At 35.2% G+C, this 23,450-nt stretch overlaps 1 long non-coding RNA gene across 1 annotated transcript in view; it reads left to right on the forward strand.

The window, feature by feature from the left end:
* LOC121091361 overlaps positions 1–23,450 on the forward strand; it is a 94,328-nt gene that overhangs the window by 8,635 nt on the left and 62,243 nt on the right. The window contains exon 2 of the long non-coding RNA XR_005828909.1: positions 15,141–15,246. This is a non-coding gene — a long non-coding RNA (uncharacterized LOC121091361). The remainder of the gene's footprint in view (positions 1–15,140; positions 15,247–23,450) is intronic.

A 23,450-nucleotide genomic window follows, 5' to 3' on the forward strand; every position in this document is an offset into this window, starting at 1 on the left:
GGATTTTTGCAACTTACTTTACTAAGTTAAATTTGAATTTTAGTTCTGCTAAATATCTTAAGGCATTTTAATATTTATCTAAAATGTTACAAATGAGATGAGCTAATAGCTAATCTTTTAAGACTGGTGTTTGTTTTTGATTATTTTTTTTTAATTTACTTGTATTATGTAACCAACCAGAGGTTTTAACTCTGGACTGAAGTATCATGGCATTGTATGTGAAATGCTGGTAAGGAAATGTCCTTTTCACAGAAAGGTCTGGTTTTGCTATATACTTCCCTAACAGTATGCTTCATAAATAGTATTATTCAATTAAATGCTAGATCAGCTAAATGCATAAGTTGTAGGCTTGAAGCCAGAATGAGAGGAAAATGATCAAAAGCTATATGATTAAAAAGAAGATTCACTATGTATACATTACTTATGAGATGCAAAGGCTCAGTAGTCATTCAAGCTTTGACTGTACATTTCCAGGCTGCTCAGCTGTATATGGGTCCTAGTGTCATTTGAGGTTGATCATTTATGATGTTGACCATTGCGTTCCTGCGTGCTGTTTGCTGCAGAAGCTGGTATGCTATATACAGCTACCTAACAGGCTGTTGTTGGCTTGAGTAAACCTTCAATATGTGTGGTACAGCAGGTACATTCAAGAGTCTCTGAGCCAACTTTTTGGTTGTTCTGTAAATGTTACAGAGGAAGTAGATTTTTGAGAAGTGGTAAGTTTATTTGCTTTGTGTTTAAAAGGTCTTTTTATAGTCTAACATTAATTGCTACTGATAAACACTGATGGCTAACAAAAATATCTTAGAAAAAGCCCAGGGGAACACTGTGTGAACTCAGCAAAGGACAGGAGTTTGGAAGATCTGGATTCTATTCTTAATTTGACCACTGATTTGCAGTGTGATTTTGGCAAGTTAGTCTCTGTGTTTCTGTTTCTTTTTCATATCTTTTATATCTCTTGTCTATCTTCACTGCAATTTGTCTCTACAATGCCTAGAATAAAGAGGGAGGCAATCTTGGCTGTGATTCTAAGAACAGTGATTACAAATATTAAATACAAAGTTCCAGTCATTCTATTGAAGTATGATTGTAATGGGATTGTATAGGTATAAAGTGATAGAGATTTGTTACATGTTCAGCCATATCTAACCTAAAGGGTTGAATCCTGTCTTTAAGATCTGTCTGCATGTTCTTCACTGAGCTGAGAGAAGTTAGACTTGAAGATAATGTCCATGGATACCAAGGAAATAAGATAGTTGTATTTATAACAATTCTGATTCAACAGCTCAATGACCTAGAGCTAAATGTCTTCAGCTCTTTTCCACATACATTCCCTTTCATGCCTAATACGTTTTCCAAAAAAATCTCATTAAAAACACTTTCATATGATACTGACCTTATGTTTGAAAACAACTGATAAATTATTTCTCAGATGAGTATTGCTAGGCTTTGTCCAAATATACCCTGATAGTATTTTTCTTTTGAAAGGAAAAATGCTTCTATATTATGACCAATTTTTCTGTCAGATTCCAGGTGATATAGGCAGCCTTTGCGTCTGGTTTGAAACCCTACTAATTTCAGTTGGGTTCCATGAAAACGTAAGTGTCATTCTGTTCAGTAAACATGAAAAAACCCTATAATAAATTAAATTCTCATGGAGACCACTGAACATGGCAAGTTTTATTGCAAAAGGTAGCTGCCAGCCTTCTCTAGGCTTCCTGCAAAAGGGAGTTACAATCACTTGATTTTTATCAATTTATTAATGCTTTTTTGACAATACAGATACTTTGTATCACTACTGAAAATTCTTGTTTCTTGCGTGTACAAAAGAACACGTCCTTCATGCCGAGCTTTGTGAAAGCAATAGTCTGTCTCATTACATTGTTTTTTCCTTTTATCTCAGGTTGATTCTCTTATCTTTGTTTTTTGGTTTTTGTTGTTTGGTTTTTTTTTGTTTAAAAGTTAATTTAGTCATTATAAAAATACCTAATAGACACCGATGGAAACCAACCACTGAACAAATGTAATATGGGTAGTAAATCCATTGTCCCACTTGCATCTGGGTTTCAAACTTGTTTTGAAGGGCTGAACCTTTAGACATGAAAGGATAACCAAGTCTTCTGGCCTACTCAATTCTGAGTTTGAAAACAGCATGCCAACTTTGTTAACCAGATTGCACAAGAAAAGCTAGACTAAACCTGTTATTACATATTGGCTATTGAATACCTGTCAAATAGTTACGATCACCATGAGGCAGATCTGGAGAGATGCTTTCAGATGAAAAGCAGTGTATCCCATTACCAGTCACTTGAGCCTTTCAGTGTCCATCTGCTGATTTGAGAAGAAAACATCGTTAATAATGTATTCACTGATTGTGCTCTGGCTTTTATGTTGCTATTAGTTCTTCCAGCATGAGCTATCTCAACATTATCTAGCTTCTGAGCTCTAACATCTCCTTAGTAGCCATGGCAAATTGCTTGGTATTTTCTGGTTTAGGGAATAAAAAGAAGTAAAATGTGTGATGTGACATTAAAATTGATCCATAGGTATGAGGTTGCATGCTTAAGAATCTATACTACATTAATATATTGTATCACTGCTTCAAAATACTATTACAAAAGATGGAGTCTGAGCAAAAAAAGTAGCTTCTATCATAATTTATTACAACTAACACAATGACACTAATGTAGCTGATAATATAAATCACTTAATACTATGAAATGAGTGAGATACTGTTTTGGGTTTAGGGGAGCTGAATGCTGCTATAAATTGGTGCAGCTCTATCAATGTCAGTGGAAATGTCAATGCCAGAAAAATGGCCAAAAATATTTAGAGAATTTTGTTTGGCTTGGACAGTGTTTTAACATTTTTGATTAACAGTTCCACCAGGCACAGTAAAATTATTGCATTAGAACTTAAGCCATTCAAACCCATAATTTACAGTCTTATCATTTAGGGGAGATGTTTGGGGTTTTTTTAAATTACTGAACAATTTGTCCTGAAAAGTGGTCTGAATTAAAGCCTGCAGACAAAAAAGACAGTTTTTACTGTTAAGTTCCTACTGTCTCTGAAAGTCTCACTCTTTCGAAGTACTGATCTTTTTTTTTTCCTTAGAATGGGAAGTTTGTATACACTGGGAAAATAATTATGAACCTGGGAGAAAATGGCATGCAGTCCTTGATCCAAGGCATTTGCAAAATAAAAGTTCTTTTTAATTTATGGTTTTAATTTTTTTTTAAATATAAGATAGTATGGCTGGCCAAAACACCCAAAGGCTTGGCTGTTTATCTCTGGTACAGATCTCCGCAGTTTTCATGCCTTTGTGGCTCCAAGATTGTATTACTGCAGTACGCAGGGACCGAGGAGCTATAGCTATGGCAACCAACCTGATAGGTAGCTGACAGTATGAATTACAGAATCTCTAAGGATTTGCTGCAGACTGGCCTCCCTGATGGTCTGACTGCTCTTTTTTTTTTACTTTTTTTTCTTTTTTTTCTGACCTTCAGGACCAGGACCAGCATCAAGGCCTTGTATGTTCTAGTATTCATCCTTCTGTAAGAAACTTTAAAGAGTTTGTACCGATAAACAGGTACAGATGGATCTTAAACTGGTTTAGGAGGGAATTTTTTTGTAGTGATATTTATTGTAAATCTTAAGCGAGTCAAACTGTGTCTCATTTTTATCAGTATCAGTATTGCTACATCTACTGTAGCACTTTTACCAACAGAACTAGCTCATTCAGAAAGGTTTTTTACGCTATCCTGACTAACTTAGTGGTTTAAGTAAATCCTGAAGCCAATCTCAATCTCAGACATGCCCTTTGTATTAAAGATGAGGTGGGGAATAAGCTAGGATATGAAACGTTCTTGGTTTTATTCCTTACGTTATGTGAAGAGTGTCTGAATTAGGAAAGCTAGTTGCAGCCCTGACATTAAAAATCCAGGTCCTCCATAGTTGCTGGCAAGTGGAGTACGTTTCATAGCAGTATCACAAAGGTGAGACTGAAAGGTGAAATACAGGACAAAATAATTTGCATTCTTGCTTTTCTTAATACCTCTTCAACTTGCTGATTAAATTGTAGGAAAAATTCAACTCATACACCTGGTTAATATGTGGGTAGTCGTGCTTCAGAACCTGAAATCAGTTTCAGGTCTCCTCACACACAAAAAAAGACAGAAAGAAAAAAAAAAGGAAAAAAAAAAGCCTCAATGCTAATTAAAATATTTAATAGATCAGAGTTTAATGTCTCTGTTGACAATGTATTTGTACTTCTTTTTATGAAAGCTGTTGGCCATTTCTGTAAAGATCATCTGCCAATAGTTATCTATTCACAGTTGCTTAATAATGTACATTTAAAACCAAAACTGAACGTGCCTGTACAGTTATGCCTTCAGCCAAGTATCTTGTTAGTGCAGATATAATAATATTATGCAGTAATAATAATAACAATGATTTAATTGTACCATCCAGGGCACATGTTCTGATATTACAACAGCTATTTAATTGCATATAAAGTTTTCAAAGAAAATGAAATTTGTAAGAAAATGAGAAATACAACTTGGAACAAGTTTCAACAGTCATAGGAAAAAAAAGCCTTATCTGAATGAAACAATTCATGGTATAGAAGATCTGATAGATTTTATGGATTTCTTTAGTGTGTAGAGATCATATGCAGAATTTTATTGCTTAAATATCATCTGCAAACAGTAAACTATTCTTAACATGCTGCAAAAATCTACTAAAACAAGAGTAAGATGCTTTTACAAAAACAATGACAGTAAGGTGATTTTATCTCCGCAAACCTAAGGCATAAAGAAGGAGTTCGCAAGGAAAAATCTCTGTACAATGTTGTTGGAATTTGCTGGGTTCAAAATTACTCAGATTCACTTCATTTTAAAATAAGGTGACCTAATGAAGTTTAAGACAGTTATAAACCCAACTGAATTTAAATCACTGTATTTGGAAGACTCATGTAATGCTTCAGTTGTGGTGTGGCAAAGCTGGAGAATTTGATCTTTTTTTTTTTAGTAACTACTAGTTATTTTTTCTAGTGACTGCTTTCAGTGCTGTGAACAAATTTTCAGAAATTGTTACGAGAGTTCCCAAGGTTGAGTGTTGCCTGGTGTTATTGATGAACTGATAGTTAAGGAGAGATAAGAGAATTATTTACACATTGATCATTTACGTGGTAATCTGTGCACCAAAGCATAGAGGAAGTGTGCTAAGTGTATCTGTTTGTAACTAGAAGAAAAATCCAAGAAAGGTCACAGATTTTTTCTTAATTATTGATAGCTTTTGTATATACCTAGTTCAGATCCCGTTTCCTAAAAATGTCATATTATTATTACTAATAACACAAGTGAACCTGTTTGATGCAATACCATTTTCCCAGTTTTTACTGATTTTAGTAAGATTGTAAATGAGTAGAGATTTTTGTCTCGCACCAGTTTAGGATCATAAAAGAATTATAAATATATAGGGAAAGGTGAAGTATGCATGAAGAGATAATCCAGGATAACCTATAGCTCTTGTCATATTTATTTTTCTTTCCTAAATAATCTGACAAGCACATTTAAATTTACTGAAAAACCTTTGGTAAAGAAGGTTTTACAGTCTTCCTAGTAGGTCTGTAGCTTGGCTTCCCATCCACTGAAGAATTACTATAATGTATGTTCTAATTCTTCTCATTGTAAGATTTAATTAGTATCTCCTGTGCTTCTTCCAGTCCTTCTTCTAGTGGATACATTGAGCAGTAGACGATCATCTTTTAGTAACTACCTTTCGTGTATCAAAAGAGTTATCAAGTCCTGTACTCTTTCAGATTCTTCATCTCTCTCGTAGGTCTCATTTTCTAAGCCACTTTTAGTTTTCTTCTTTTCTTCTGGGGCTTTTCTATGAATACTAACAATTGCTAAACCTATTGACTTTTTAAATGAAAGCAAAACAAAATAACCGAGTAAGTACACACGCTAATTATTGTCATGTTAGTAATATAAACATGTATGGTGAACACATAATAGACATTAAGGAAAAATGCCCTCTAGTTCTGAACAGTATAATGTTCAGTGTGTCAAGCATAGGTCTAAATGAATTGACTGTGATCCACTGTAGATGTCAGTTGCTGAAAACAAGTGTGTAAAATATGTTCTGCCCTTCTATTGAAAATGAATGCCCACATCATCGCCAGACTAAATTTAGATTTTTATTTTTTTCTAGAAATTAGAATTCTTACTCTGAACATGGAGAAATTTACAGCTGTATTGCATCAGGCAGAGCTGCAGGGGATGGCTGGGACAGTTTCTCCTCCTTTCTTATTCCTGATGACAGCAACTTGCTATGGCTTTTTATTTGACACAGCATAGTCCTCAAACTTGTGCAAGTTTTTTTTCTAAGATTGGTCTGCATGTTTTAATTGAAGGCTTCATCTGGTTTATCTCTGCTTTGTCCAAGTGAAGGTGTAAGCAACGTATTACAGGAGTAAATTTCGTATTCCCTGTTACTGCCATTTGCCATAAGTGAGTATACCTGAGCTTGGCCTGATCTGGTTCCTAGTCCTCAGTAGACTGTCAGTCAGTTTTCAAGTCTGATACCTCTAATCCTCGCCAATAGCCTCACTTTTCATCGAGCAAATGAAATTATTTTATTACTGCAACAAAGTGCGAACTTTCTAAACCAATCAAAACAAAGACACTTTGAACAGCACAGAATCCCACAGACATTTCATGCAGATGTATGTTGCATCTTCTGAGAGGTAGGCTTCTTCAAGAGCCCTTTTTAATATATGATGCCTGTCAGAAGGATCTATATCTGCTTTTGGAGTCGATATTTCTGTAATAAATTTTAAATTAAATAAAAAATGAATTGTTTCCATCTGTTTATTAATTAACTATATTAACTACAGCAGAAATTTATGGATTTTTTAAACAGAGAAGCACTTTTTCTAGACTCTGATTACAAAACAGTTTTATTTGAAACAGCTTTGGTGCTACACATTGCCAGGGCAGTGTATTCTTGCACTTTGTCTGTTCTGAGCGCTACCTGTTTGATCACAGCGAGTCAGTTTAGAGAGCTAAAATGGCAGAAAATTCACTAAAGCATGTGCTGAAAGGATCAGTACAGAGCAAGGGAGAATGCAGGATGAGAGAGCAGAGATGTAGCAGCAAGTAGACCAGCTTAGGTTGCCATGATCTGCATCACATTTCACAGACATCTCAGAAATAAATCATGTTTCCAGCACAACTACAATAAAATTCAGTTATCTGCTGCATGTCAGACCACTGCACAAGGGCTGTCTCCTTCCAAGAGATTCCCGGGTAGCACACTCTGCCTGAGTTAAATTCATTTTGCTTGCTTGAAAACAAATAGCGTATTAAATAGTTACTAAATACAAGCTAATAAGCAATTATGCCATGTGATTTTTATCTCTAATTTTTATTTTTAAAAAGGCTTCAGAGTTTGTCAGGAAAAAAATCCTTAACTGAGCTACAAATGTTCTTTTTCTTTTTTTCTTCTTCCTTTTTTTCCCTTCCCCCCCCCTCGCTTTAGAAAATAAGGAACTTGAACTTTACAGTAATTTCATGTCCTTAACGTGGGTGCACAGTAATATGACAACACTGCCCTCTAGTGGCAGTATGTGTTAACACAAGTCTCAACCTACATCAGTGTGAATTGGTCAATGTGTGTTGAAAAGAAGGTATGTTGGCCACGTTATTATTTCTAAATTCAGTTTTGTTTTACATAACATAACAAGGAATAATTAACCAAATGCTGCATACAATGTTGTGATAATATAAGCTTCACCCACCAGCATCAGCTGCACTATGTATATTTTATGTGACTATAAAACAGAATATATATATGATTTCTTGTGATTTTCCAGACTGTCAAACATATGTAGCTGTATTCTGTACATGTAGTTTTATATCTGTATATGGTAGGTTTTTCATAGGTATGTCGTTTAACATGGTAGGATCACTAATTGGTTTTTAGTCTACTATTGAACTCTGGCATTAAAATCTAACCCTTATGGTGACAGTGTTTCTAGACACTGGTATCCACAAGCACATAAAATATCCTTAATGTCTTTTTTCAGTTTGAAATTTTAAAAATCCAGTTTATAGCTTAAGAGAAAATAAGGAAAGGCAAGATTTTGTGTAAGAAAATAAACTCTGACATTTCAATACGTCAGTTTTTCAAACTTATCCACTAAAAAGGCTAGTCTACATTGAAGGTGTATTTGCTTACTGTGAAGACAGATGTTACAAAAAATTACATGGTTTCTCACTCGTCCTCTAAAAAACTTCCTGCTTTGGAAGTTTGAAAATTTAACCACCTGTGTAAAAAATCCTGTGAGGCTCATCTTTTTAGGTGTTCTTTTGTTTTTGGTTTTTTGTTTGTTTGTTTGTTTGTTCTTTTAATATTCTGACACGTTTTGGAGAAATTCTAACTAAATATTTCATGATGTGTTTTGGGAATAAAGAGGTTATGATGCTTCCCATTCATGCATGCCCCATATAAATCCAAGGTAAAGTGGAAGCAGGAAACAGAAGACCCAGTTAAAGACACATCTTTAGCTTTTTGTATGGAGTGATTTCTGCAAGTGATGAGCAGAACAGATGAGAATGAACGTGTTGATGCTCTATTGTTCTGATTTTACCTTCAAAGACCATTTGGCATACAGCCAGCTCACATGTATCAGGTGCAGTTAGAGGACTGCATAGCTAGCTTAACAATGCTTTCATTTCCCTTCTTCATACCCAGACAGTTAGCAAGTATGTTTTAGGAGATGGGATTGCACCTTTTGAACGTTACCACTTAATGCACCAAAAATACAGCCAGTGGATACTAAAGAAGTGTCATGGTTTAACCCTGGCCAGCAACCAAGCACTACGCGGCTGCTTGCTCGCTCCCCCCTCAGTGGGATGGGGGAGAAGATTGGAAGAGTGAAAGTGAGAGAACTGGTGGGTTGAGATAAGGATGGTTTAATAGGTAAAGCAAAAGCTGCTCACGCAAGCAAAGCAAAGCAAGGAATTCATTCACCACTTCCCATGGTCAGGCAGGTATTCAGCCATCTCCAGGAAAGCAGGGCTCCATCACACGTAACGGTTACGTGGGAAGACAAATGCCATAACACCGAATATCCTCTCTCCCTTCCTTCTTTTTTCCCCAGCTTATATGCTGAGCATGATACCATATGGTATGGAATATCCCTTTGGCTAGTTCACATCAGCTGCCCTGGCTGTGTCCCCTCCCAATTGCTCGTGCCCTTCCAGCCTTCTCGCTGACAGGGCCTGGAAAACGAAAAAGTCTTTAAATTAGTACAAACACTACCCAGCAACAACCAAACCCATCATTGTGCCATCAACGTTGTTCTCACACTAAATCCAAAACACAGCACTGCACCAGCTACTAAGAAGAAAATTAACCCTATCCCAGCTGAAACCAGGACAAGAGGTTATATTGATGTTGGTACATACCATAGCTTAATAAAATTAATTTTAATTTTTAAACTTATTTTAATTCACAAGTACATTTGTTGCTTTTGTGCGAAGTTATTTTTCTGATATCTGTACAAGAATTCAAGGTAAATATTTTCTTAATTTTCATGTGAATTGTCCTTAAAAACCAAAATCAAAAGTAAAACCATAAAAATGCAGTATTCTTTTTCCTAACATTCGGTTTATACTGCAAAATACTTGTGTTACATTTTTTTTCCTCTGAGGTCTGCGCTTGGACCAAAAGAGATACTTGATCTGGACAGTTGATGTGCACAGTGAAAAGCCATTGTCTTGTGGTCTTTGTTCCACAATCCCCTCGAGCAGGTTTTGCTATAATGATATAAACTGTGGTGGAAAACTGCAATGTGAAAACATGAAATTTGCAACAACGTAATTGTAGCCAAAGAACGATAATTAGTCAAGAAACAATTCTCTTGAATAAGACAACAGCTATTTTTAAAGTGTCGATAAAAACTATTAGTAGTATAAGCAGTGCCCCCCTAAGGGTCAGATGTAAGTATGCAATGAGCTGTGTTATTTTAAAAATGTCATGTGAAGAGTTTAGATGTTATTACACTTGGAAGATGTTATGCAGGGGCTTCTAAGTTAGGGATGTTTGCTTCTGATTCATGAGTTTAACTCCAGTTCACATCGCTATCGACAAAAAATGGCAGATCATAGCACAGTGCCTCTTGAATCAATCATATGTTAATATAGCTAGAAGTTTACATTGCAGATTGGCTAACTATGGAAAACACCATCTGGCAATTTTATTGGCAGTGTTTGTTACTGAGGTTTGAATGGCCAGTGAATGCAGTTCACTAGGGCAGGTGTTCTTCAGCGTGAATAAGGGTGTCTTCTTGCCCTGAATAAGGCAGCAGCATCCTATTGCATTGGCTAAAAAATGGCACAGGCAAAATGTCTCTCTTTTTCTGGTAGTTGACTGAAAACATAAGAAAGAAAAAATCAGTATGTAACAGGGGGCAGAAGAAAAAAATATATTGAAGAGATTGACTTTGATATGTGGAGGCTGCTTTTTCACTACAATTTCACTTATGCCGGTGGGAAGTATGCCTTCTCTTTCTCCCTGCTGACACTATCCCATACATCTGGAAGCAATCACTCTTAAAAAGGGCCCTGACATCTTAAGTTAGAGAAAGCAGACCAACTGGATGTGTCAGAGCTATGACAACAAATCTGAAAATCTGTCTTCACTGATTTCAGTTACTGTCATGTTTGATTTGATGCAAAACTTGCAGTATCAGCTCGCTCTTAACGGGTATTACTGTCCGAGCTAAATACCTGGAAGGTATTAAGAATTACTTTTTAATATAAATTGAACAGACAGATCATACAAGCATGTGCTGAGAAAATATTTGAGTTGAATAGGATGCATAAGAGCCTTAAAAATTTTAAAAAGTACAGTACAGTGAAGTATAGCTATAAAGTAGTCTTTATAGTGTCGAATATATAGAGCAGAATCCTCTGATGAGTTAAACTCCTTGTCAGCTGATTAACCTTTCTGGAATAAAAGAGCCTTGTGATTTCCCATAATACAAAGTTAGAATAAAATTTGTGTACTAAGAAAAGCTAGAGAGAAGAAATTTTATAACTAAATACTGTATTTTATATGATGGTATATTTTTCATATTGATCCATTTGCTATGATTTTTTAAAATGAAACTGTTTTCAATGTACACATTCATGTAATTTGCAAGGAAAAAATACCACAAAATATTTTCACTTTGCAATATGTCCCTACATATAATATAAATTAGAATTTGACTTGTGAAAGGGATAGCTCCTCCTTGGATTCAACACAGACATACAGTACAGGCTGATATATTCTGGTGAAAAGTTTTCAAACCTTATATCAGGAAAAGAGAAGTCGACTGGTGATACTGAAAAAGAAGCTATGTCCCTATTTTTCGTTTTTTTAATAATATTGCATATTGTCAGTAGTATGAAATGACAAATCCACTAGTTTGTTACCAAGTAGAACAGAAGAACAGAACATGGCCACTTAAATAAAAAAAATATTTATTTTTTTTATTTAATTAAATAAATTTAATTGGGTCTATGTAAGAGTAAGTACTCACAATCATTAAAAAAGAAAATCATTCATAATCTGGCTCTTGGAGCCATTTGCTATTAAATTTCATGCTTTATGTTTTAAATTGAGAACCTTTAGAAATGAGGGGGGAGTTGTTTCTTCAAGTTGCAAATGACATGATTTCTAGGTCCACATTCCTTTCCTGGCTTTCTCTAATAAATACACCCTCAGCCCTCCCCCCCCACCCCGCAACCCTTTACCCCCCAAATTAAAAGAGTTAGAAATGTTTTGGTCAAAATATTGTGTAACAAAAATACTATCAGGGAGAGGAGTCACACAGCTTTTCCAGTGAGTGCCTTTTACTGCTTTTAAGCAGCTCTCTCCTGGGAAAGAGCGCTACAAAAAATACCTGTAACAGAGTGTGACAAGACTAAGTGCTTTAAGAATAATACATATTAAGAATAATACGCATTTTGCATAAACCAAATAGTGCTGTAGTTTTATAATAGTGTAACATAATATTAATTGTTAAATTTTATGAGTAATTACGTCAGTCCCTGTTCTCTTCAGGACAGAATACCTATCCTTCATTGACATATCTTCAAAAAACAATAATTAAATTCTACATTCTTCTTTACGGCTTGAGAATATAAACGTGTATAAAGGAATTAGCAATGTTAGTCAAATGTTGTACTTTCAAAAATATTTAACTAAGTAATAATCTTATATGGTATGTGTTTGCTTGTTTAATTAGGTTCTAAAACAAACTCATTGCTACTAGTATTTTTTAATGAGATTTAAAAAAACCCCACAGGATTCTACAATCTATCCATTGTTTCATTAATTGTCTATTGTTTATAACATCACTTTTCTAAGTAATTTGCTACTCAAAAGAAATAAGAAAAAAGAAATGAGAAACGTATCATGCAGTGAGTTTATTACTAACCGTATTTCTTTTAAGGAATGAATAACATGGCACTAATGTCATTCTGTCTGTTAATCACAACACTCCTCAGTTTCTTCATTACCTTCCAAAGTGTTTCCTATGCCTAGACCCACCCACTGTGAAATTATTTTACCCTCAGAAGTGTCTTAGACAATTTTCTTGCCAAATAAATGTTTTTAGCACCTTAAATTCTGTTCTTTAAAAGTATCAAAGAGGGTGAGCTACTAAGCCAAATTCCCCTCAGGATTTGAGAATGTGACTCCGTAATCTTGTGTAAAGAGGCATTAACAATATTAGTCACAGTACTCTGCTTTTTCCATATTCCTGACTAGTTCCTGATGTGGCCATTCTTGCAGAATTCTCATTAGCATTAACAGATTTATCAAGTAATTCCCCAAAAATACTGAGATTTGTAGAACAGTTCTCCTGTTACTTGCAGAAACAGCATGATTTACTTTTATTTACTAATGCATGTGAGAGTTGCACAAAAACAACATTGGAATTGTGAATCAGCAATATAGTAGGGGATGCCTGGGTAGGGACCAAGGGGAGGATTTTAGGCATCTGGGTTTTAATACTGTAAATAACCAAATGTATTTGTAATCACTGCCTGTGTAAGAATTGCGTGATAAAACCATTAAAACCATGATTCACAACATGTAATAATGCAGTAATTCTTGTAGCAAAGGACCAGTAGGGAGATACTTAGAACTTTCAGATTCTAAATTCAATTTTACACCAGCCCTTGCAACATTACAAAAAGGGTACCACTCGAACTCCTCACTCTAGTTACGATCCACATAAGGCAGTCCACCAGCTGGAATTGTTTTGTCCATGTTCTGTGCTTGCTTCCCAGTTTATAGAATTATAGAATGGTTTGAGTTGGAAGGGACCTTAAAGATCATCTAGTTACTAACTTAGACTGTAGGAACTGGTTATATTAGACCCCAGACAGATGGGAGTGATTTTTGTCATCAAGGAATTCTATCTAGAGAGAAGTATCCAGTCTTTTTTTGATGTTCAAGCAATGTAGCAAGAGAAGACTGGACCACAAAATGTGACCCCCAAAGTGTCTTACAGTAACTGTAAGAATGGAATATCTGTTCCATTCAGTTTCATCAGCGGAATAAAACACCTGAATAAGCAGTTCAAGCTCTGGTCCTTACTGTGCTTTCGTTACCCTTTCGTTCCTTGTTTTGTTATCTTTGTGAATTTTGAGTACATACAACTAGTCAGCAAGTGAAGAATTGGGTGGTTTTTGGTTTATTAGTTACAACATCTGTTTTTCCTGTGAATATTGATATTTTAACTTCCCTTAATATTTATTTAACTGCTTAAAAATTTTATTAGTTTTAATCAGTTTAATATAATTTGAAGATGATGTAAATGCATAGGGTGGTTTTTACCCCTCAATTGTCTCTTCATTGCTTGAATTCCTTACTGATTTCACTGAAACACAAAAAATTATTTCATGTCACGAGAAGAATTCTGAAAACTGAGTGGCATCAAGAATGAGGGAAGTTCTATGGATTATATAATATCTGCTTTTAAAATCGAGCCACCTAATAACCTTATGTATTCTGGGTATGTGTTCCTATGACTTATGTACACTATGGTTTTTGTTCCAGATCTAAGTAATTTTATTTTTATTTTCTTGTGATTGCTTTCAGATAATTTTTTTTGTGTTTGAGTACGAAAATAGCCTTTTGTTTGGAAACTGATTCTATTTAAATGCTGTAAATCTGGTTGACAGATATGCGACTCTTTTTTTGTGTGGTGTATATTAAAAAGTACTTTTTTATTGAGTTGGATCAGTAGCATGTTTTGAGATCAGAAATAGTGCAACAATATAAAATTTGAGAAGAGAGTGCTCAGCATTTTTAGGATTCGTATCACTGATTTATTGGAAGGAATGAGCTGTGGAGTATGTTAAAATGCAGTTCCTACGTAGGATAAGAACATTAATTTGTTGATTAAAAAGAACCATTAGACCATTTAGGCTTACTGTTTGCCTCAAAGATACTGTTAGTTCCAAAGATCTATAATGATCATAAATAGTATCTGTCTTTTAAGTCTTTTTAAACAGATTGTAGAATTCTAGGTCTTAAAATGTACTTAAAAATAGAAAATGTTGTTGTAGTACAAAAGAGAGATTTTTGGGAAGGTAGTGCTTATACAGGATATTGCAACTCATCTATTTTAGTTCCTATTCTAGAGTGCATTTGATACAATGTACTGGAATACTGTAATATCATCCCACTTCTGTAAGGTATAATTTGGTGCACACATTATAACTTTTTCTGACAAGTTAATATAAAAATACATCCTGATTTATGAATGCATTAATACTAATGAAGCACTAGTTATAGGTTATAGTGCAAATATCAATAGTATGGGCTTGTTAAAATGTTCCATTTCTATGTTGATATGTGGCTAATGTTTTAATTTTCTCACTGAAAATCTATTTGGGGTTAAACCATGACAGCTAACAAACTACCTCATGAAACTTGTTAAATAAGGAGTCTGCAAGTTATATGCAGTATTTTTATTTATTTAGTGCCAATAATCTAAGAATGTGTAAGCACTTAACAAATATTAATAAACACCTGAATATTCTGACAAGAATATTATATCTCTTTTATAGATGACTAACCAGAGACCTGCAAAGGAGATGTGACTGTCAAACACTGCATGGAAGATCTGTTAAAGAAGTGGGGATGTGTTAACCTGAGTGGCAAATAATACAGTAGGTGTGTTCTTACCTGTCTCGTTGACCGCTTTCTTTCCGTAGCGGCTGATGGACTTGTAGAAAGACGTGAAATCTCAATACCTATTTCATTTACTTGGAAACAAAACACAAAGTGATTATACTCATGTAAACAGTAAAAAACTCAAAAGTTTTAAACAGCCTATGTCTTTGAAAATGAGGAAGACTTTTTCTTCCTTTTACTTGACTCCTTGGAATTAGGAATTTTCTGGTTAACAAGCCAGTAATGAAAAATACTTCTGCACTGCTGTTTCCACAATACAGATTCCAATTGGATAATCTTCCACCCCGACTCACTCTAAAACTGTATGGGAAATTTATTGATTACTACTTTAATAACAGATATTTTAAGGAAATAATAAGCTAAATGTTTAGATAGTTAAATGCAGTATAATCTCTAAAGAATATAAACTCCAAAATATTTGAACTAATATTTTCAAGCGTAGGTGCTAAAATGTGGTTCCTAAACATCCTTATAGACTCACAATCAATCAAATTGCTGACTGTCTTCCAAAAAGTTCAAGTTACTTTTATTTTGGAATCTAAATATGCATTTAGGAATGCAGCTTTCAGGCACTAATGGCCGATTTTCAGTAAATTTTAATAGTTTATTTGATGATCCATAAATGAAGTCCAGAAGGATCATGAATTTTCTAAGCCCTCATTACCACTAAATTTATAGAACCGCTGTATGTAAACTGTTGTGTTCTACTATGGTATCCGTGGACCTCTGGGTATAGACATGCATCCTAAGTGTCAGAACAAGATCTAGCTGTATATCATTCCTGTTTTCCCATAGATCTAATGCTGTCATTTGTGTTGAATGGGAATCTAAAAATACAGGCAGAAAGTTTTCAGTTTGGACAGTTTTCCAGTCTGAACAAAGTCAGGGGAGCTGGATGACAAGGGTAAACTCTGCTCCACATTTTAAATAGAGATCTTACAGACTACAATAGAATAATATCTCAAGGAAAAATTAAGACTTTATTTACTGAATAAGTTTCCAATCGTGCACATTTTAGTGAAAATTTTATTGTCCTATTTTTCAGAATTATCTTAATTTCAAAAATTGATGATATAGAATGTAGAAACTGCATTTAGTAACTTGGGGATATAGACTGTATAACACTTCAAGGAAAGATGATAGTAGGCGTCCGTGGTTTTTGGACAGTATTTTTTGTTGCAGAGGAACATTATTAGTAGAACTGTCAAAAAGAGAACTAAGCAAGTATATGGGGGCAAATAAGGATAAAGGGCCACATCCTGCAAAGTGCTGAACATGTTTTGTGGCGCTGGCTGCCTTTAACTCCTGTTGACTTCTGCATGCAAGGAGGGTGGGTTGAAAGAATGTGTGTATGTGCATGTGTGTGGAATCAAACAACCTTACTTGAACCTGTCTTTGGGTTATAGCCAGGTACTTTAAGTCAAGACGATAGTCAGATGCTTGGGCTATGAAGTTACTTAATGCAAAAGAAAAAAAAGAGTATAGCTGCTTTGGTTTTGATCTTGCTCATGTGATAAAAGTTCCAATAGCTTCCTATCCTACTGGCAGGTCCAAAGACCTTCTCTAATTATATTTAAATAAATGTTAATAACTATTTCAGTATTATTAACGATGGCAAGATTTGAACTCATTAAAGGTGGGAAATTGGTGGGATTAATCTCCTCCAACTTTTATTTGCCAAGAGAGCATTTTCCCAGCATTATTCTTTCTCCATATATTTTAACTTTGTAATTGTGGATCAAAGCCTACTCAGCTTTGGTTGTATTAAGTGAATCTTACTGAAATAGAAACTCAGAAAGGCATTTTCTGCCAAAAAATGTAACTGGAGAAGTCACGATTGAGTTCAGCTTATTAAATCTGTTTACTCAGTGTGCCTAAGTCTTTCTGGAATTTAAAAAAAAAATAAAACATGGGTATGCTTGTGTATTGGGACATGACAAGTAGTACATTTTAAAAGAAATGTTCCTGGGAAATAGATTTGAGAAACATGGACAATACAGAACAATAAACAAGACCTCATAAATGTATTGCCTGGAATATGTGGCTCTGTGAAATGAAAATTATTCAGAAATCTTGAAAAATCAGAACTTCAAAGACTTGCACTTCATGTTCATCTGAATATAAGAATTCCATCTGGTTCTGTATCCTGTTTCTGAAAATTGCCAATACATTTGTGCTTTCAAAAGAAGGTGTAAGAATTTTACAGGAAACTGCCGTGGCTGGTCTTTTGCTGAACTCTAACTGCTAATATGCTTCAACTTTTAGTAGCTCTTTCCATAAAATGGATAAAAATAATTATAAGAATAGTGAACATCCACTGTATTTATATTATTTTGATATGAATATTTACATATAAGTTCTTGACTATATTTACTTCATGTAATTTAGAATGTAAGGTCGGCCACATAAAATGAGGCCAAATGTCCATCTAACTTAATATTGCTGCCTCTCACCTGCTATGTGAGAATTTTGTTTGGTGAGGCTTATTATTTGCAGAGTAAAAAATAACAGATTATTATTCTCTGTTGCCTGTCTTAATTTCATTAATGGTGTTAATCATCTCAACATCGGCATTAGTCATCTTTTGCTTTCAGTCTTCTGGGTGTTTTTTGTTTAAGTGAAGCATCTTGGTGTGTTTTGTTTCTCTTTTGTGAAGCTGTTCCATACTTCTTTTTCTCTTTGAAACTCCTATAGTTTCATAGAAGCTGTAGTTTTTTAGAAACTAAAATTATAGTTTCATAGGGTAGGTTTTTTTCTGAGATGGAATGTCAGAACTGCATGCTTTGTAGATGTTGGGAACACGGTAGGTTTATATTGTCTCAGAATTATTTCTGTCTCTTTCCTAGTAGTTTATGTTGCTTGCTGTTTTGAATCCTCTTGCATATTGTACTGCTGTTTTCAAAGAATCATCTGTAATGACTCCAAGACCACCTCTCATTATGACAATAGTTGATATAATCTTTTTACCTGTTTTCCCCTTATGTTTTATGCTGCCTTTATTGATTTTATGCATCCATCATCCGTTTTAAGAACATTAGAATAATCATATTAGGTTTGACCAAAGGTTACTGTAGGCCCGTTTCCTCTCTCCAGCACTAGATAAAATAAAATGCTGTTGAAAAAAGAACATTAGAACAGGGCAATCATGTATTGTTACTTTGTTAGAATATTCTCCTCAGCTCCAGCAGTTTGTAGTTCAGGAAATTCCAGAGTCAGAGATACTGTCTTTGTAGTTAATGAATTTTATTTCCTGTTGCTCAGTACTGCAGATGCTAGCAGTAAGTTTTAGATTTTACTGTCCTGACTAATTTTTATCACCAATAATACTTCCTCCTATTCTCTCCATGTGCTGTTAGTCTTAATTGAAGTAATTAAGCCAATTAGTGTTCATCAAACTTTTAACTTCATGTAGACACTCAGTCAGTTGATCATTCTACTTTTTTTGTCAGATCAAATGCAGTTTATGCTTTTTCCAATCCTTTGTTAAATCCCAAACTGTTTAATTTCCTACTTTGTCATGTTGCTAATTGTTTTCACAAAAGGTAGAAAGCACTTATCTGAGGAAGGAAGAGATGAACAGAATTTGAGCTATCCTTTGTTTAAATCAAAGCATGCTGCTGATGAAACTGTAGAACTTCATGGTTATTCCAAATGCATTTTGTACCAGCTGCAACTGTTTAAGTAATTCACTATTTTTTGAGGTGTTATGATATGAATAGGGATACAAGCAGGAAGAACTGATAAGTGTTTTGATTTAATATCTTTCTGCTTAACCCCTTTATTATGTTCACACAGGATTTTTGCAAAAATATTGTCCTTAAGCAAATGATCTTTTGACTAAAGATCTGCCTGAAAATATGACAGTCTCTTGCTAGTGTTACATGTAGGATTAGATCCTGCATTATTGAAATTAATAAGAGTTTCTGCATTAAGCTTGGTTATAAGGAGCAGGACCTTGAATCCCAATGTGCAGCTGGACACACTGAAAGATAAAAAGTTATCTGGGGTGGGCTTTGTGTGATCGAGTACAGAGATAAGAACTCTGGCACTATTTATATTTTCAGTGCTATTTAAGTGCTGAATTCCTAATATATACTGACATTGCACAGTTTTAAGGACGATATTAATGTGCAGCCAGAGAGAAATGTGTCATTCCTTTGAATTTTATTTTATAATAAATATATAATTTTATAATAAATATATAATTATAAATAATATTAATTTATAATTTTATTTTATAATATATAATATTTTAGGCATGGCATGTTGGTTGTGGCTTACAGAAAGAACAGACATGCAGTTTACCTTGTGGGGAAAGGAATCAGCTGCAGTAGTTTATGGTTTTCTCCTGGTATTTCCCTATTATCCAATAATCTCTTTGATGAGGAACAGTCCCCTCTTTTCTGTTCTCCCCTCTAAGTCTGGCACCTGCAGACTTAAATCTTTATTTATTTGGAGAAAGAGGCTCCCCCAAAATGCCTCTCATATTTAGCACTGCTGTTTCCATTTACTACTGCCTGATCAACCTTTTAGAGGCTGTACTCTTTACCTCAAAGGTTATTGTTGCTGGGGAAAAAAAGCTAAAAAGCTAAGTCCTAGATATGCCTTCTGGTCTTAACCAATATCTGTCCCTGAACCACAAGTTTTTTAAATAGGTCTATGTTCGCTGTTGCAATGGGTTTGCTATGGCCCAGGCATTCAAGATACAAAATTTTGTCTTTGCAATATTAGTGGAGATGTGCTGTTGCTCCTTTCCTTGCTACATAGCATATGGCATATAAGGAATTTCTTTTATTGAAAGGGAATGCTTTGCAGATGTTTTACAGTTAATATATTGTCTTTTACTTCTCCTGCATTGAGGATTTAGTCCAAAGCCTCATTTCAGTTGTGCAGAACATGTGAAGGTTATGTCCCATGGTCAAGCCTATATGCAGGATACCTTGATTTTTTCAATTAGGGCCAAGTTTCTCAGGGGCATTCTATTTGCTGGTTGTTCAAAATGCAAACACTGTGCAAAAAGCAGCTAGACTCCAAAGTTTTCTTCTCAGATTAATGAAGAAGGCTTTTGCTTTTTCATTTTCCCCTGAGCGTGCCACCAGAGCCAAAATTTCTTGTGCCATTCGGGTAGGTACATAGGCTAATCGTATGGGTGATGTGTTCACCGTAGCACCAGGGATGTTGCATGTCCTAGGGATTTACTCTGTAAAGTCTATGGAGAGAATGCTGGATGTTCACACAGTGCTTCTATCCTACAGCATCAATCTGCTGGGGAGCTGTATCAGCTTTGGCAACATCCACAGAGCACAGTAGGACTGTATCCATGTTGGCTCATTCACTACTGCTTCCTGACTGTTTCTGACCTGGTGGCTTTGCTTCTTGCATCCTTTAGACTGTTAAGGCTATACTGGCTACCATCAGCACTATTGACATTGTCCTGCCTGCATGGTCCAACTTCCTGAAATCTCCTCCTTGATGTTTAAAATCTCTTCAGCTATCCCTGGCAGGAGGAGTGTCATTTGTTTGCTACTCAGGGATCTAAACTATTCTGCTAGAAGGAATGGTGAGAAAATACGTTTTTTGTCTGATCATTAAAAGAAGAGCTCATGCCAGAGAGTCTAAACTATCAATGTCAGTACGCAGTGGTATGTATGTGTTTTACTGCAAAGGTGTCTGCTTCTTGAACTGGCTAATGGGGATCAACCCCCTTTCTCATCAGTCTAAGTGGGCTTGCTTATTTCTCAACATCATTGCAGTGCTAGTTGCTGAACTATTTGGTTTGGTTTTCTAGACATAGATTCAAACGGCTCGACAGGTTGCTTCTCTGTGTTCTTGTTTTACTCTTTTCTCTTTTATACTTTTTTATACTTTTTACATTTATACTTTTCTTTTTTTAATGGAGGCCAGGTGGGTTCTCACACATCACATCACTCCAGACTGTTCATGTGGCAGATGTAAGTTCCCATTCTATTGCATTACCTGTTCAACAGTGGTGGTTTTCATAGCTACAGAGCACTGCCCCCTTTAAGACATGCGATACTCATTGAAAATTTGCTGTCTAATCATTCCTTAATTTTTATTTCCAGAATTAAATTCCACTGCACTGTCTTAAGAATTCTTAGACCAGTTCTGTTTGCCATGAGTCTTCTGTTGCAAAGGGAACAGTGTTTTAATAATTACTAATATTAGATGGTCTGTGCCTCCACAGTCTTTGAAGACTGTAAGCCTTGATAATGTGTTTTAGGTCCCTGATTTATGTTTAATCCCAGTCAGGGACCATGCAATAGATATGGGATCCCTCTATTTTCTACATTCCGTATTCAGTTTTCTGGTGGAGTATCTGCCTATGGAAGGAGATTGTTGAAACAGGTGGTGAACTAGGCATTCTGGCTTGGACACATCTAGCAGTACAAGTACTTGAGAGAGGAAGTCAACCAGTATTTCGGAATGAAAAGATGGTCTTTTATCAGAGTTAATTTATTACTGAAAGTGATAGATGGTAGTGCCTAATGGCAGTATTCTGTATGATGACATTACCATTAACCCTTAGAAAACACTTCTTCAAGGCACATGATCTTGTCTTTTAAACATAATGGGATCTCTGTATAATGTCTCTGCCCTAGGCAGTGCTAAGACATGCATGTAAGTTCCCATCTAAGCCTCCACAACTTTGCTGCATATCCACTGACTTGCATTTTGATTTCACCATGGTCTCAAGCTTTATGCAAACTTTAAACTGACTAGTTATTTTATTTTCTGGGAATCTAAATATTGTAAGGGTGTTGTTTCCAGACAATCCTTGTTTATTGAATGCTGCAACTATGGTCTTGATCCAGAGTATTTAGCTAGGATTTAGTAAGGTGTCAGTGTGAATTACGGAAGAGGCTTCTGTACAACACTTCCCTAGAAGTCTAATCCTCAGAAGAATTACTGATTCCAGACCGCTTTGCTGAATAAATTTTAGTATGTGTGTCTTGTAAACAAAAAGGACAATAATTGCATGTTTGGGTGCCTTATCTTTTCCTTTTACTGAATTACAGAATAGCAGTATTTCTTCATTACTAGACAAGTCTATGAGTTGTAGTGATAAACAGTTTATCTATTCCAGAATATTTATCGGACCATTGTCTATTAAAAATAAACATCACTCCAAGGGGGAAACAGTGTACATAATGAAAAGTGATTGTTTAATGATTAATTGGGAATGTGAAATTCTAAGAGGCAATAAAGCCTTCAGAACATACTGGTACTCAGTTTAAAACTGTGGAATGAAAATCATAATGATTAATTTTAAGAATTAGTCTATGCTCACGAGCAGATGGAGCTGGGAATATCAGATTGCTAACAGGTAAATATCTTCACATTGGAAAAATACATCAATATTCACCTCGGTATTTTCAGAAAAAAAGTTTGGCTTTTCTTTATTTGCTCAAGGCTTTCTAAATACTTTTCTATATATCATTTCTGAAACCAGGGCATTTAGACTTGTGGTATAAAAATAATCCAAAATTCATTGATACTGTTTTGTTTTCAGAGTTTGGTTTTCCCTAGAAAATAATAAAACCCAAAAGGTTTTATTTGCTATGTAGCTTCAATTAAAATTTGGCTAAAAGTTGGAGGTTTTGTTCATTGGAAATGTTAGTCCCTATTTCCATTCCAGCTGCAGGCTAACATCCATGCATTGGGATAAATAGCAATGAGCCTTCTCACAGTTTCTGAGAAGCTCTTTAAATAAACAATAATTGTTTATTATAGGTAGCAACGCCATTACAACCTGTTGATGTCAGAAGTTCTTTTTAAGAGGCATTCAGTCTCTACTTTGTGGATCAATAACTCTTCTCCAGATGATGTTTAACAGTCGCTAAAATGTATGTCTACTAATGACATAGTATGAAATTCTATGAGAAAGAGCTATAACAAGTGACATCATGATTTGCACAGTGTATTGGTAAGTGAGTAGCTAAATAGTGCTAGTATTCTGTCTCTGGTATTGCAGGCTAGAAAAAAGCCTGTACTTAGGAGGTATCACCTGTGCCGATGAAGAGGTAGACCTTGAGCTGCAACTGGGATGTATTGGGGGGCTGCCATAAGGTAAAGGGAAGAAAGTTCTGTTCTCTGATAGTAAAAGAGCGCTCTGAGTTGGTCTGAGTCCCAGGTATGCTACCTGGGAATGGCCCCCAGTGGGC

The sequence above is a fragment of the Falco naumanni genome, chromosome 7 (assembly GCF_017639655.2).
Source record: "Falco naumanni isolate bFalNau1 chromosome 7, bFalNau1.pat, whole genome shotgun sequence".
NCBI classification, from domain to species: Eukaryota; Metazoa; Chordata; class Aves; order Falconiformes; family Falconidae; genus Falco; species Falco naumanni.